General features: G+C 44.7%; 8 non-coding genes across 8 annotated transcripts; all 8 read left to right on the plus strand.

The window, feature by feature from the left end:
- Positions 1-655: 655 nt before the first annotated feature.
- On the plus strand, positions 656-728 carry trnar-ucg (transfer RNA arginine (anticodon UCG)). Its single transcript has one exon. It is a non-coding gene; the product is annotated as a tRNA-Arg (tRNA).
- Positions 729-2145: 1417 nt separating this feature from the next.
- trnas-aga (transfer RNA serine (anticodon AGA)) lies at positions 2146-2227 on the plus strand. Its single transcript has one exon. It is a non-coding gene; the product is annotated as a tRNA-Ser (tRNA).
- Positions 2228-4352: 2125 nt separating this feature from the next.
- trnar-ucg (transfer RNA arginine (anticodon UCG)) lies at positions 4353-4425 on the plus strand. The gene has a single exon. It is a non-coding gene; the product is annotated as a tRNA-Arg (tRNA).
- Positions 4426-5842: 1417 nt separating this feature from the next.
- On the plus strand, positions 5843-5924 carry trnas-aga (transfer RNA serine (anticodon AGA)). Its single transcript has one exon. It is a non-coding gene; the product is annotated as a tRNA-Ser (tRNA).
- Positions 5925-8051: 2127 nt separating this feature from the next.
- On the plus strand, positions 8052-8124 carry trnar-ucg (transfer RNA arginine (anticodon UCG)). The gene has a single exon. It is a non-coding gene; the product is annotated as a tRNA-Arg (tRNA).
- A 1417-nt stretch (positions 8125-9541) lies between these two features.
- Positions 9542-9623, plus strand: trnas-gga (transfer RNA serine (anticodon GGA)). The gene has a single exon. It is a non-coding gene; the product is annotated as a tRNA-Ser (tRNA).
- A 2127-nt stretch (positions 9624-11750) lies between these two features.
- On the plus strand, positions 11751-11823 carry trnar-ucg (transfer RNA arginine (anticodon UCG)). Its single transcript has one exon. It is a non-coding gene; the product is annotated as a tRNA-Arg (tRNA).
- A 1417-nt stretch (positions 11824-13240) lies between these two features.
- On the plus strand, positions 13241-13322 carry trnas-aga (transfer RNA serine (anticodon AGA)). The gene has a single exon. It is a non-coding gene; the product is annotated as a tRNA-Ser (tRNA).
- The last annotated feature ends 1497 nt before the right edge of the window (positions 13323-14819 follow it).

A 14819-nucleotide genomic window follows, 5' to 3' on the forward strand; every position in this document is an offset into this window, starting at 1 on the left:
AGGAAGCACTAAATAAATATTTTTCGACAGAGTTCGCTATAGATAATGAAAATGTTGGCGAGGAAGATAGAGAGATACTTGCGTCTAGACCAGAAGAGATTGAGGTTCACATGGAAGAGATATTAGAAATACTGCAGAGTGTGAAAATAGATAAGTCGGCTGGGCCGGACGGGATCTATCTGATGTTGTTCAGCAAATGCACGACAGGAAGGTACAAATCAAGCTGATGCTAACAACGGCTCGTTTTGAGCCGCTAATTTGCAGTGAAGTGGCGGCGCCAATAAAAGGTGTCACGCAGCTCGTCTAATTCCACATCCTGAGCTCGAAATGACCAGATGTCTCTCGCAGAGTTTCGGCAGGGTCTTGCTTAGACGACACCATGACAGGTTTTCACTGGAGTGGATCATGAATTCGCGTCGGGACTGCGAATAAAACGATGGAAACTTCCAGCAGAGAAGGAGGCGACCCCGAAGCAGGCAGCTGAGGACAAATGTTTCTCCTTTGCCAGTGAAAGTCACTGCTTCACAAATTGGAAACTTCGAAGTGAAGCAGTGTTGGTGATTTTCTTCGCTGCTTGTTCACCTTTTTAATTCTGATTCCGTGAAAGTCAATGGCATTACATATCGACATTCTGCCAGCGGTGTGCGTGTCTGTTGGGCCAGTGGCGTAATGGATAACGCGTCTGACCTCGGATCAGAAGATTGTAGGTTCGAGTCCTACCTGGCTCGAGGGGAATGTCTGACTTTAACCGTGCCCCACGTTGACGCTCCCCTGTGATGTCCTGCCGGGACGTCGCTTCTGTGCTTCCACATTTGAAACTTGCATTTGTCCTATTATCCATTTCAAATTCCAGCTCACCACGACGGAGACCTCTGTCGCTTTGGGGGTATCTTTCTGTGTGTCTCCCTTTGTGGGTGAAAATGAGCATAAGTTCCTCAAAAGAGTTACAAGTCGCTGTGCAAAGGTCACACATCTGCCCCATTATTGTGCCATTTAAGAACACAGGATAAAGTCATTGACATTTGCACTGGGAACATTAGAACACACGAGACTTTGGGCCAAAGTTGGAAACTGCGACTGGAATGATTGGCTCTCTGATTAGCCGCGATGCACACAGGTGGAATGGCCTTTTCCCACTTTGTACATCTACGAAGACAAGTTGAAAATGTTCATAAAGTGTGTTTTATTTACACCAAATACGACAGTATCTATCGCCTTGTCTTGTTATTTACTTGTGAGGATTCCATACTCTCAGAACCGTGGCCCGGATCGTATTCCGGCTCATGGAATGCTGGTATTGTTCAGCTAACATGTCGGTGTACCAGTACTTCTGCCGATTTTCCGATGCTAGCAGGTCATTGGTTTTGTCCAAAACATTATGAATGTTAACATAATACGAATAGCTGCAGTTGCTGGAAATCTGAGCCAAAAACGAAAATTGATTGCGGAACGCAGAAAGACTGGCAACAGAAACATCGACTTTCCTGCTCCTCGGATGCTGCTGTGCTTTTCCAAAATTTTCTGATCTAAAATCAGGTTTCCAGCAACTGCAGTCCTCACTTTTGCCTAGTTCCTTCAGTGTCGCTGGTTCCCAATTCAAGAACTCCATCTCTAGCGGTTTCATGTCTGTACCTCCATGCTGTCGAGTTGAAGAGTGAAGAAAAGTAACTCACCCCCTCCATCTCTGGGGTAATTAGGGGCTGAAAGTGAATCGTATCACATTGAAGTGTATCTACAAGCGACTTAATCTCTGTCTTTTATTGGGAACCATCTCTTTCATTGTAACCATCAGGAAAGACCATTTCGTTCGCTAAAAAGAGAAATGAATATGTCACTAACCTTTGTTTGTTTCATGGCCAAGAATACTCAGATCAATAGCTCCCTTGATTACCTCTGCTGGTCATGTTCGCAAAGCGGTCTAGCAAATTGCCAAGTGTGATTTTCCTTTCAATAAATAATGTTGAACGAATTTTGCTGCAAATATCTTGTCCTAACTTTGTGCTTTTCTTCTTTTACATTGGTGTCTCGCACCTTACAAATGACAGCAAAGGTATGAATGGAGATGGAAACATGTAACTCAAGTCAGCAGCAGCTTTCAATGAGATCACGGCTGATTTGGTCAATGCTCAGGGGGCGGTGCTGTCTGTAGTCATGGCCGAGTGGTTAAGGCGATGGATTAGAAATCCATTGGGGTTTCCCCACGTAGGTTTGAATCCTGCTGACTACGTTGTGAACGCTTTCCTGCTGGAACTATTCAAAGTTCAGAAAGCCTGTTTTGCAAACCAGGCCTGTAATTTGATGAGACTTGAGAAACTCGAGTTCTTCATCAGAAATGCTCCACATTTAAAACATGATCTCTGTTTCTCTTTCCAGATACACTGCTCGACACATCGGGTTTCTGCAGTTTTATTGAACGCTCTTTCAGAAGTGCTGCTTTTCATTAGATTCCTTTCATCCCTTGTCCTCTGTTCTCTGACTCTGGTCATTGGCAACACTTCCTCCTGCTCGTCAGAGTGCTCATTCCCCACCGCTCCCTCTCCCATCATTACAAACGACCGCAGGAAATTGCCACTTAACCACCTTTGTTCCAAAGTGAAACTCACCAGCCTAGGAACTCTCTCCACCAAACGGGACTTCTCATCCCTGGACATTGTGCAAGCCAGAGGATTGTGAAGAGTTACTGTGAAAATATTGTCAGTTGGCAGTTGGAAAAATGATTAGGAAGCAAACCATATAATTTAGGCTCCAGCTTTGGAAATCTTGAGAAACCCTTTGGGAAATGGAATCATAGGAGATACAAGAAGTGTAAATTGTCAGTCCGAGTAGAGGAAGGGACATTGACTCTGATCTTCTCGGCACAGGAACTGATCTGAGACATTGAAAGAATTCTCGCTCCCGTACGCGAGGAATACAAACTTCATCTGGACTGTGGGATAATGAAAAACTCTGGAACACTCAAGACAGTATCCAAATATTGACTGAGAGCACTACAGTACGAGTACTATAGATGGGTCAGTTTTTGTCCACTGTGTGCGGGAGGGCTTCCTGACACAGTATGTAGACATGCCTTCAAGGGAAGAAGCCACTTTCGATTTAGTACTGGGTAATGAGCCTGGCCAGGTTTTAGATTTGGAAGTAGGTGAGCATTGTGGAGACAGCGATCACAATTCTCTCAGGTTTACTTTCGTGATGGAAAGGGATAGGTGTACTCCACGGAGCAAGAGTTTCAGCTGGTGGAAGGGAAATCACGATGCAATGAGGTAAGATTTAGGAATCGTAGAGTGGGGTAGGAAACTGTAGGGGGTGAGCACATTAAAAATGTGGAGGGTATTCAAGGAAAAGCTCCTGTGTGTCCTAGATAAGTATGTACCTGTCAGGGAGGGAGTAAGATATAGAACGCGTGAGCCGTGCTTTACTAAGCTAGTGGAAACCCTGGTCAAGAAGAACAAGAAGTCTTATGTTAGGAGAAAACGTGAAAACTCAGTTCGAGCGCTCGAGGGTTCCAACGATATCAGGAAAGACCTAAAAAGAGAGCTGAGAAGAACCAGGAGGAGACATGAGAAGTTGTTGGCAGATAGGATCAGGGTTAACCCTAAGGCTTTCCATAGGTATGTGAGCACTAAAAGAATGACGAGAGTTAAATTTGGGACAATCAAGGATAATAGTGGGAAGTCGTATGTGGAGTAAGTGGAGATAGAGGAAGCACTAAATAAATATTTTTCGACAGAGTTCGCTATAGATAATGAAAATGTTGGCGAGGAAGATAGAGAGATACTTGCGTCTAGACCAGAAGAGATTGAGGTTCACATGGAAGAGATATTAGAAATACTGCAGAGTGTGAAAATAGATAAGTCGGCTGGGCCGGACGGGATCTATCTGATGTTGTTCAGCAAATGCACGACAGGAAGGTACAAATCAAGCTGATGCTAACAACGGCTCGTTTTGAGCCGCTAATTTGCAGTGAAGTGGCGGCGCCAATAAAAGGTGTCACGCAGCTCGTCTAATTCCACATCCTGAGCTCGAAATGACCAGATGTCTCTCGCAGAGTTTCGGCAGGGTCTTGCTTAGACGACACCATGACAGGTTTTCACTGGAGTGGATCATGAATTCGCGTCGGGACTGCGAATAAAACGATGGAAACTTCCAGCAGAGAAGGAGGCGACCCCGAAGCAGGCAGCTGAGGACAAATGTTTCTCCTTTGCCAGTGAAAGTCACTGCTTCACAAATTGGAAACTTCGAAGTGAAGCAGTGTTGGTGATTTTCTTCGCTGCTTGTTCACCTTTTTAATTCTGATTCCGTGAAAGTCAATGGCATTACATATCGACATTCTGCCAGCGGTGTGCGTGTCTGTTGGGCCAGTGGCGTAATGGATAACGCGTCTGACTTCGGATCAGAAGATTGTAGGTTCGAGTCCTACCTGGCTCGAGGGGAATGTCTGACTTTAACCGTGCCCCACGTTGACGCTCCCCTGTGATGTCCTGCCGGGACGTCGCTTCTGTGCTTCCACATTTGAAACTTGCATTTGTCCTATTATCCATTTCAAATTCCAGCTCACCACGACGGAGACCTCTGTCGCTTTGGGGGTATCTTTCTGCGTGTCTCCCTTTGTGGGTGAAAATGAGCATAAGTTCCTCAAAAGAGTTACAAGTCGCTGTGCAAAGGTCACACATCTGCCCCATTATTGTGCCATTTCAGAACACAGGATAAAGTCATTGACATTTGCACTGGGAAAATTAGAACACACGAAAGTTTGGGCCAAAGTTGGAAACTGCGACTGGAATGATTGGCTCTCTGATTAGCCGCGATGCACACAGGTGGAATGGCCTTTTCCCACTTTGTACATCTACGAAGACAAGTTGAAAATGTTCATAAAGTGTGTTTTATTTACACCAAATACGACAGTATCTATCGCCTTGTCTTGTTATTTACTTGTGAGGATTCCATACTCTCAGAACCGTGGCCCGGATCGTATTCCGGCTCATGGAATGCTGGTATTGTTCAGCTAACATGTCGGTGTACCAGTACTTCTGCCGATTTTCCGATGCTAGCAGGTCATTGGTTTTGTCCAAAACATTATGAATGTTAACATAATACGAATAGCTGCAGTTGCTGGAAATCTGAGCCAAAAACGAAAATTGATTGCGGAACGCAGAAAGACTGGCAACAGAAACATCGACTTTCCTGCTCCTCGGATGCTGCTGTGCTTTTCCAAAATTTTCTGATCTAAAATCAGGTTTCCAGCAACTGCAGTCCTCACTTTTGCCTCGTTCCTTCAGTGTCGCTGGTTCCCAATTCAAGAACTCCATCTCTAGCGGTTTCATGTCTGTACCTCCATGCTGTCGAGTTGAAGAGTGAAGAAAAGTAACTCACCCCCTCCATCTCTGGGGTAATTAGGGGCTGAAAGTGAATCGTATCACATTGAAGTGTATCTACAAGCGACTTAATCTCTGTCTTTTATTGGGAACCATCTCTTTCATTTTAACCATCAGGAAAGACCATTTCGTTCGCTAAAAAGAGAAATGAATATGTCACTAACCTTTGTTTGTTTCATGGCCAAGAATACTCAGATCAATAGCTCCCTTGATTACCTCTGCTGGTCATGTTCGCAAAGCGGTCTAGCAAATTGCCAAGTGTGATTTTCCTTTCAATAAATAATGTTGAACCAATTTTGCTGCAAATATCTTGTCCTAACTTTGTGCTTTTCTTCTTTTACATTGGTGTCTCGCACCTTACAAATGACAGCAAAGGTATGAATGGAGATGGAAACATGTAACTCAAGTCAGCGGCAGCTTTCAATGAGATCACGGCTGATTTGGTCAATGCTCAGGGGGCGGTGCTGTCTGTAGTCATGGCCGAGTGGTTAAGGCGATGGATTAGAAATCCATTGGGGTTTCCCCACGTAGGTTCGAATCCTGCTGACTACGTTATGAACGCTTTCCTGCTGGAACTATTCAAAGTTCAGAAAGCCTGTTTTGCAAACCAGGCCTGTAATTTGATTAGACTTGAGAAACTCGAGTTCTTCATCAGAAATGCTCCACATTTAAAACATGATCTCTGTTTCTCTTTCCAGATACACTGCTCGACACATCGGGTTTCTGCAGTTGTTATTGAACGCCCTGAGCAGAAGTGCTGCTTTTCATTAGAGTCCTTTCATCCCTTGTCCTCTGTTCTCTGACTCTGGTCATTGGCAACACTTCCTCCTGCTCGTCAGAGTGCTCATTCCCCACCGCTCCCTCTCCCATCATTACAAACGACCGCAGGAAATTGCCACTTAACCATCTTTGTTCCAAAGTGAAACTCACCAGCCTAGGAACTCTCTCCACCAAACGGGAATTCTCATCCCTGGACATTGTGCAAGCCAGAGGATTGTGAAGAGTTACTGTGAAAATATTGTCAGTTGGCAGTTGGAAAAATGATTAGGAAGCAAACCATATAATTTAGGCTCCAGCTTTGGAAATCTTGAGAAACCCTTTGGGAAATGGAATCATAGGAGATACAAGAAGTGTAAATTGTCAGTCCGAGTAGAGGAAGGGACATTGACTCTGATCTTCTCGGCACAGGAACTGATCTGAGACATTGAAAGAATTCTCGCTCCCGTACGCGAGGAATACAAACTTCATCTGGACTGTGGGATAATGAAAAACTCTGGAACACTCAAGACAGTATCCAAATATTGACTGAGATCACTACAGTACGAGTACTATAGATGGGTCAGTTTTTGTCCACTGTGTGCGGGAGGGCTTCCTGACACAGTATGTAGACATGCCTTCAAGGGAAGAAGCCACTTTCGATTTAGTACTGGGTAGTGAGCCTGGCCAGGTTTTAGATTTGGAAGTAGGTGAGCACTGTGGAGACAGCGATCACAATTCTCTCAGGTTTACTTTCGTGATGGAAAGGGATAGGTGTACTCCACGGAGCAAGAGTTTCAGCTGGTGGAAGGGAAATCACGATGCAATGAGGTAAGATTTAGGAATCGTAGAGTGGGGTAGGAAACTGTAGGGGGTGAGCACATTAAAAATGTGGAGGTTATTCAAGGAAAAGCTCCTGTGTGTCCTAGATAAGTATGTACCTGTCAGGGAGGGAGTAAGATATAGAACGCGTGAGCCGTGCTTTACTAAGCTAGTGGAAACCCTGGTCAAGAAGAACAAGAAGTCTTATGTTAGGAGAAAACGTGAAAACTCAGTTCGAGCGCTCGAGGGTTCCAACGATATCAGGAAAGACCTAAAAAGAGAGCTGAGAAGAACCAGGAGGAGACATGAGAAGTTGTTGGCAGATAGGATCAGGGTTAACCCTAAGGCTTTCCATAGGTATGTGAGCACTAAAAGAATGACGAGAGTTAAATTTGGGACAATCAAGGATAATAGTGGGAAGTCGTATGTGGAGTCAGTGGAGATAGAGGAAGCACTAAATAAATATTTTTCGACAGAGTTCGCTATAGATAATGAAAATGTTGGCGAGGAAGATAGAGAGATACTTGCGTCTAGACCAGAAGAGATTGAGGTTCACATGGAAGAGATATTAGAAATACTGCAGAGTGTGAAAATAGATAAGTCAGCTGGGCCGGACGGGATCTATCTGATGTTGTTCAGCAAATGCACGACAGGAAGGTACAAATCAAGCTGATGCTAACAACGGCTCGTTTTGAGCCGCTAATTTGCAGTGAAGTGGCGGCGCCAATAAAAGGTGTCACGCAGCTCGTCTAATTCCACATCCTGAGCTCGAAATGACCAGATGTCTCTCGCAGAGTTTCGGCAGGGTCTTGCTTAGACGACACCATGACAGGTTTTCACTGGAGTGGATCATGAATTCGCGTCGGGACTGCGAATAAAACGATGGAAACTTCCAGCAGAGAAGGAGGCGACCCCGAAGCAGGCAGCTGAGGACAAATGTTTCTCCTTTGCCAGTGAAAGTCACTGCTTCACAAATTGGAAACTTCGAAGTGAAGCAGTGTTGGTGATTTTCTTCGCTGCTTGTTCACCTTTTTAATTCTGATTCCGTGAAAGTCAATGGCATTACATATCGACATTCTGCCAGCGGTGTGCGTGTCTGTTGGGCCAGTGGCGTAATGGATAACGCGTCTGACTTCGGATCAGAAGATTGTAGGTTCGAGTCCTACCTGGCTCGAGGGGAATGTCTGACTTTAACCGTGCCCCACGTTGACGCTCCCCTGTGATGTCCTGCCGGGACGTCGCTTCTGTGCTTCCACATTTGAAACTTGCATTTGTCCTATTATCCATTTCAAATTCCAGCTCACCACAACGGAGACCTCTGTCGCTTTGGGGGTATCTTTCTGTGTGTCTCCCTTTGTGGGTGAAAATGAGCATAAGTTCCTCAAAAGAGTTACAAGTCGCTGTGCAAAGGTCACACATCTGCCCCATTATTGTGCCATTTAAGAACACAGGATAAAGTCATTGACATTTGCACTGGGAACATTAGAACACACGAGACTTTGGGCCAAAGTTGGAAACTGCGACTGGAATGATTGGCTCTCTGATTAGCCGCGATGCACACAGGTGGAATGGCCTTTTCCCACTTTGTACATCTACGAAGACAAGTTGAAAATGTTCATAAAGTGTGTTTTATTTACACCAAATACGACAGTATCTATCGCCTTGTCTTGTTATTTACTTGTGAGGATTCCATACTCTCAGAACCGTGGCCCGGATCGTATTCCGGCTCATGGAATGCTGGTATTGTTCAGCTAACATGTCGGTGTACCAGTACTTCTGCCGATTTTCCGATGCTAGCAGGTCATTGGTTTTGTCCAAAACATTATGAATGTTAACATAATACGAATAGCTGCAGTTGCTGGAAATCTGAGCCAAAAACGAAAATTGATTGCGGAACGCAGAAAGACTGGCAACAGAAACATCGACTTTCCTGCTCCTCGGATGCTGCTGTGCTTTTCCAAAATTTTCTGATCTAAAATCAGGTTTCCAGCAACTGCAGTCCTCACTTTTGCCTCGTTCCTTCAGTGTCGCTGGTTCCCAATTCAAGAACTCCATCTCTAGCGGTTTCATGTCTGTACCTCCATGCTGTCGAGTTGAAGAGTGAAGAAAAGTAACTCACCCCCTCCATCTCTGGGGTAATTAGGGGCTGAAAGTGAATCGTATCACATTGAAGTGTATCTACAAGCGACTTAATCTCTGTCTTTTATTGGGAACCATCTCTTTCATTGTAACCATCAAGAAAGACCATTTCGTTCGCTAAAAAGAGAAATGAATATGTCACTAACCTTTGTTTGTTTCATGGCCAAGAATACTCAGATCAATAGCTCCCTTGCTTACCTCTGCTGGTCATGTTCGCAAAGCGGTCTAGCAAATTGCCAAGTGTGATTTTCCTTTCAATAAATAATGTTGAACCAATTTTGCTGCAAATATCTTGTCCTAACTTTGTGCTTTTCTTCTTTTACATTGGTGTCTCGCACCTTACAAATGACAGCAAAGGTATGAATGGAGATGGAAACATGTAACTCAAGTCAGCGGCAGCTTTCAATGAGATCACGGCTGATTTGGTCAATGCTCAGGGGGCGGTGCTGTCTGTAGTCATGGCCGAGTGGTTAAGGCGATGGATTGGAAATCCATTGGGTTTTCCCCACGTAGGTTCGAATCCTGCTGACTACGTTATGAACGCTTTCCTGCTGGAACTATTCAAAGTTCAGAAAGCCTGTTTTGCAAACCAGGCCTGTAATTTGATTAGACTTGAGAAACTCGAGTTCTTCATCAGAAATGCTCCACATTTAAAACATGATCTCTGTTTCTCTTTCCAGATACACTGCTCGACACATCGGGTTTCTGCAGTTGTTATTGAACGCCCTGAGCAGAAGTGCTGCTTTTCATTAGATTCCTTTCATCCCTTGTCCTCTGTTCTCTGACTCTGGTCATTGGCAACACTTCCTCCTGCTCGTCAGAGTGCTCATTCCCCACCGCTCCCTCTCCCATCATTACAAACGACCGCAGGAAATTGCCACTTAACCATCTTTGTTCCAAAGTGAAACTCACCAGCCTAGGAACTCTCTCCACCAAACGGGACTTCTCATCCCTGGACATTGTGCAAGCCAGAGGATTGTGAAGAGTTACTGTGAAAATATTGTCAGTTGGCAGTTGGAAAAATGATTAGGAAGCAAACCGTATAATTTAGGCTCCAGCTTTGGAAATCTTGAGAAACCCTTTGGGAAATGGAATCATAGGAGATACAAGAAGTGTAAATTGTCAGTCCGAGTAGAGGAAGGGACATTGACTCTGATCTTCTCGGCACAGGAACTGATCTGAGACATTGAAAGAATTCTCGCTCCCGTACGCGAGGAATACAAACTTCATCTGGACTGTGGGATAATGAAAAACTCTGGAACACTCAAGACAGTATCCAAATATTGACTGAGATCACTACAGTACGAGTACTATAGATGGGTCAGTTTTTGTCCACTGTGTGCGGGAGGGCTTCCTGACACAGTATGTAGACATGCCTTGAAGGGAAGAAGCCACTTTCGATTTAGTACTGGGTAATGAGCCTGGCCAGGTTTTAGATTTGGAAGTAGGTGAGCACTGTGGAGACAGCGATCACAATTCTCTCAGGTTTACTTTCGTGATGGAAAGGGACAGGTGTACTCCACGGAGCAAGAGTTTCAGCTGGTGGAAGGGAAATCACGATGCAATGAGGTAAGATTTAGGAATCGTAGAGTGGGGTAGGAAACTGTAGGGGGTGAGCACATTAAAAATGTGGAGGTTATTCAAGGAAAAGCTCCTGTGTGTCCTAGATAAGTATGTACCTGTCAGGGAGGGAGTAAGATATAGAACGCGTGAGCCGTGCTTTACTAAGCTAGTGGAAACCCTGGTCAAGAAGAACAAGAAGTCTTATGTTAGGAGAAAACGTGAAAACTCAGTTCGAGCGCTCAAGGGTTCCAACGATATCAGGAAAGACCTAAAAAGAGAGCTGAGAAGAACCAGGAGGAGACATGAGAAGTTGTTGGCAGATAGGATCAGGGTTAACCCTAAGGCTTTCCATAGGTATGTGAGCACTAAAAGAATGACGAGAGTTAAATTTGGGACAATCAAGGATAATAGTGGGAAGTCGTATGTGGAGTCAGTGGAGATAGAGGAAGCACTAAATAAATATTTTTCGACAGAGTTCTCTATAGATAATGAAAATGTTGGCGAGGAAGATACAGAGATACTTGCGTCTAGACCAGAAGAGATTGAGGTTCACATGGAAGAGATATTAGAAATACTGCAGAGTGTGAAAATAGATAAGTCAGCTGGGCCGGACGGGATCTATCTGATGTTGTTCAGCAAATGCACGACAGGAAGGTACAAATCAAGCTGATGCTAACAACGGCTCGTTTTGAGCCGCTAATTTGCAGTGAAGTGGCGGCGCCAATAAAAGGTGTCACGCAGCTCGTCTAATTCCACATCCTGAGCTCGAAATGACCAGATGTCTCTCGCAGAGTTTCGGCAGGGTCTTGCTTAGACGACACCATGACAGGTTTTCACTGGAGTGGATCATGAATTCGCGTCGGGACTGCGAATAAAACGATGGAAACTTCCAGCAGAGAAGGAGGCGACCCCGAAGCAGGCAGCTGAGGACAAATGTTTCTCCTTTGCCAGTGAAAGTCACTGCTTCACAAATTGGAAACTTCGAAGTGAAGCAGTGTTGGTGATTTTCTTCGCTGCTTGTTCACCTTTTTAATTCTGATTCCGTGAAAGTCAATGGCATTACATATCGACATTCTGCCAGCGGTGTGCGTGTCTGTTGGGCCAGTGGCGTAATGGATAACGCGTCTGACTTCGGATCAGAAGATTGTAGGTTCGAGTCCTACCTGGCTCGAGGGGAATGTCTGACTTTAACCGTGCCCCACGTTGACGCTCCCCTGTGATGTCCTGCCGGGACGTCGCTTCTGTGCTTCCACATTTGAAACTTGCATTTGTCCTATTATCCATTTCAAATTCCAGCTCACCACGACGGAGACCTCTGTCGCTTTGGGGGTATCTTTCTGTGTGTCTCCCTTTGTGGGTGAAAATGAGCATAAGTTCCTCAAAAGAGTTACAAGTCGCTGTGCAAAGGTCACACATCTGCCCCATTATTGTGCCATTTAAGAACACAGGATAAAGTCATTGACATTTGCACTGGGAACATTAGAACACACGAGACTTTGGGCCAAAGTTGGAAACTGCGACTGGAATGATTGGCTCTCTGATTAGCCGCGATGCACACAGGTGGAATGGCCTTTTCCCACTTTGTACATCTACGAAGACAAGTTGAAAATGTTCATAAAGTGTGTTTTATTTACACCAAATACGACAGTATCTATCGCCTTGTCTTGTTATTTACTTGTGAGGATTCCATACTCTCAGAACCGTGGCCCGGATCGTATTCCGGCTCATGGAATGCTGGTATTGTTCAGCTAACATGTCGGTGTACCAGTACTTCTGCCGATTTTCCGATGCTAGCAGGTCATTGGTTTTGTCCAAAACATTATGAATGTTAACATAATACGAATAGCTGCAGTTGCTGGAAATCTGAGCCAAAAACGAAAATTGATTGCGGAACGCAGAAAGACTGGCAACAGAAACATCGACTTTCCTGCTCCTCGGATGCTGCTGTGCTTTTCCAAAATTTTCTGATCTAAAATCAGGTTTCCAGCAACTGCAGTCCTCACTTTTGCCTCGTTCCTTCAGTGTCGCTGGTTCCCAATTCAAGAACTCCATCTCTAGCGGTTTCATGTCTGTACCTCCATGCTGTCGAGTTGAAGAGTGAAGAAAAGTAACTCACCCCCTCCATCTCTGGGGTAATTAGGGGCTGAAAGTGAATCGTATCACATTGAAGTGTATCTACAAGCGACTTAATCTCTGTCTTTTATTGGGAACCATCTCTTTCATTGTAACCATCAGGAAAGACCATTTCGTTCGCTAAAAAGAGAAATGAATATGTCACTAACCTTTGTTTGTTTCATGGCCAAGAATACTCAGATCAATAGCTCCCTTGATTACCTCTGCTGGTCATGTTCGCAAAGCGGTCTAGCAAATTGCCAAGTGTGATTTTCCTTTCAATAAATAATGTTGAACCAATTTTGCTGCAAATATCTTGTCCTAACTTTGTGCTTTTCTTCTTTTACATTGGTGTCTCGCACCTTACAAATGACAGCAAAGGTATGAATGGAGATGGAAACATGTAACTCAAGTCAGCAGCAGCTTTCAATGAGATCACGGCTGATTTGGTCAATGCTCAGGGGGCGGTGCTGTCTGTAGTCATGGCCGAGTGGTTAAGGCGATGGATTAGAAATCCATTGGGGTTTCCCCACGTAGGTTCGAATCCTGCTGACTACGTTGTGAACGCTTTCCTGCTGGAACTATTCAAAGTTCAGAAAGCCTGTTTTGCAAACCAGGCCTGTAATTTGATGAGACTTGAGAAACTCGAGTTCTTCATCAGAAATGCTCCACATTTAAAACATGATCTCTGTTTCTCTTTCCAGATACACTGCTCGACACATCGGGTTTCTGCAGTTTTATTGAACGCTCTTTCAGAAGTGCTGCTTTTCATTAGATTCCTTTCATCCCTTGTCCTCTGTTCTCTGACTCTGGTCATTGGCAACACTTCCTCCTGCTCGTCAGAGTGCTCATTCCCCACCGCTCCCTCTCCCATCATTACAAACGACCGCAGGAAATTGCCACTTAACCATCTTTGTTCCAAAGTGAAACTCACCAGCCTAGGAACTCTCTCCACCAAACGGGACTTCTCATCCCTGGACATTGTGCAAGCCAGAGGATTGTGAAGAGTTACTGTGAAAATATTGTCAGTTGGCAGTTGGAAAAATGATTAGGAAGCAAACCATATAATTTAGGCTCCAGCTTTGGAAATCTTGAGAAACCCTTTGGGAAATGGAATCATAGGAGATACAAGAAGTGTAAATTGTCAGTCCGAGTAGAGGAAGGGACATTGACTCTGATCTTCTCGGCACAGGAACTGATCTGAGACATTGAAAGAATTCTCGCTCCCGTACGCGAGGAATACAAACTTCATCTGGACTGTGGGATAATGAAAAACTCTGGAACACTCAAGACAGTATCCAAATATTGACTGAGAGCACTACAGTACGAGTACTATAGATGGGTCAGTTTTTGTCCACTGTGTGCGGGAGGGCTTCCTGACACAGTATGTAGACATGCCTTCAAGGGAAGAAGCCACTTTCGATTTAGTACTGGGTAATGAGCCTGGCCAGGTTTTAGATTTGGAAGTAGGTGAGCATTGTGGAGACAGCGATCACAATTCTCTCAGGTTTACTTTCGTGATGGAAAGGGATAGGTGTACTCCACGGAGCAAGAGTTTCAGCTGGTGGAAGGGAAATCACGATGCAATGAGGTAAGATTTAGGAATCGTAGAGTGGGGTAGGAAACTGTAGGGGGTGAGCACATTAAAAATGTGGAGGTTATTCAAGGAAAAGCTCCTGTGTGTCCTAGATAAGTATGTACCTGTCAGGGAGGGAGTAAGATATAGAACGCGTGAGCCGTGCTTTACTAAGCTAGTGGAAACCCTGGTCAAGAAGAACAAGAAGTCTTATGTTAGGAGAAAACGTGAAAACTCAGTTCGAGCGCTCGAGGGTTCCAACGATATCAGGAAAGACCTAAAAAGAGAGCTGAGAAGAACCAGGAGGAGACATGAGAAGTTGTTGGCAGATAGGATCAGGGTTAACCCTAAGGCTTTCCATAGGTATGTGAGCACTAAAAGAATGACGAGAGTTAAATTTGGGACAATCAAGGATAATAGTGGGAAGTCGTATGTGGAGTAAGTGGAGATAGAGGAAGCACTAAATAAATATTTTTCGA

Source organism: Chiloscyllium punctatum, chromosome 29, assembly GCF_047496795.1.
Source record: "Chiloscyllium punctatum isolate Juve2018m chromosome 29, sChiPun1.3, whole genome shotgun sequence".
NCBI lineage: Eukaryota > Metazoa > Chordata > Chondrichthyes > Orectolobiformes > Hemiscylliidae > Chiloscyllium > Chiloscyllium punctatum.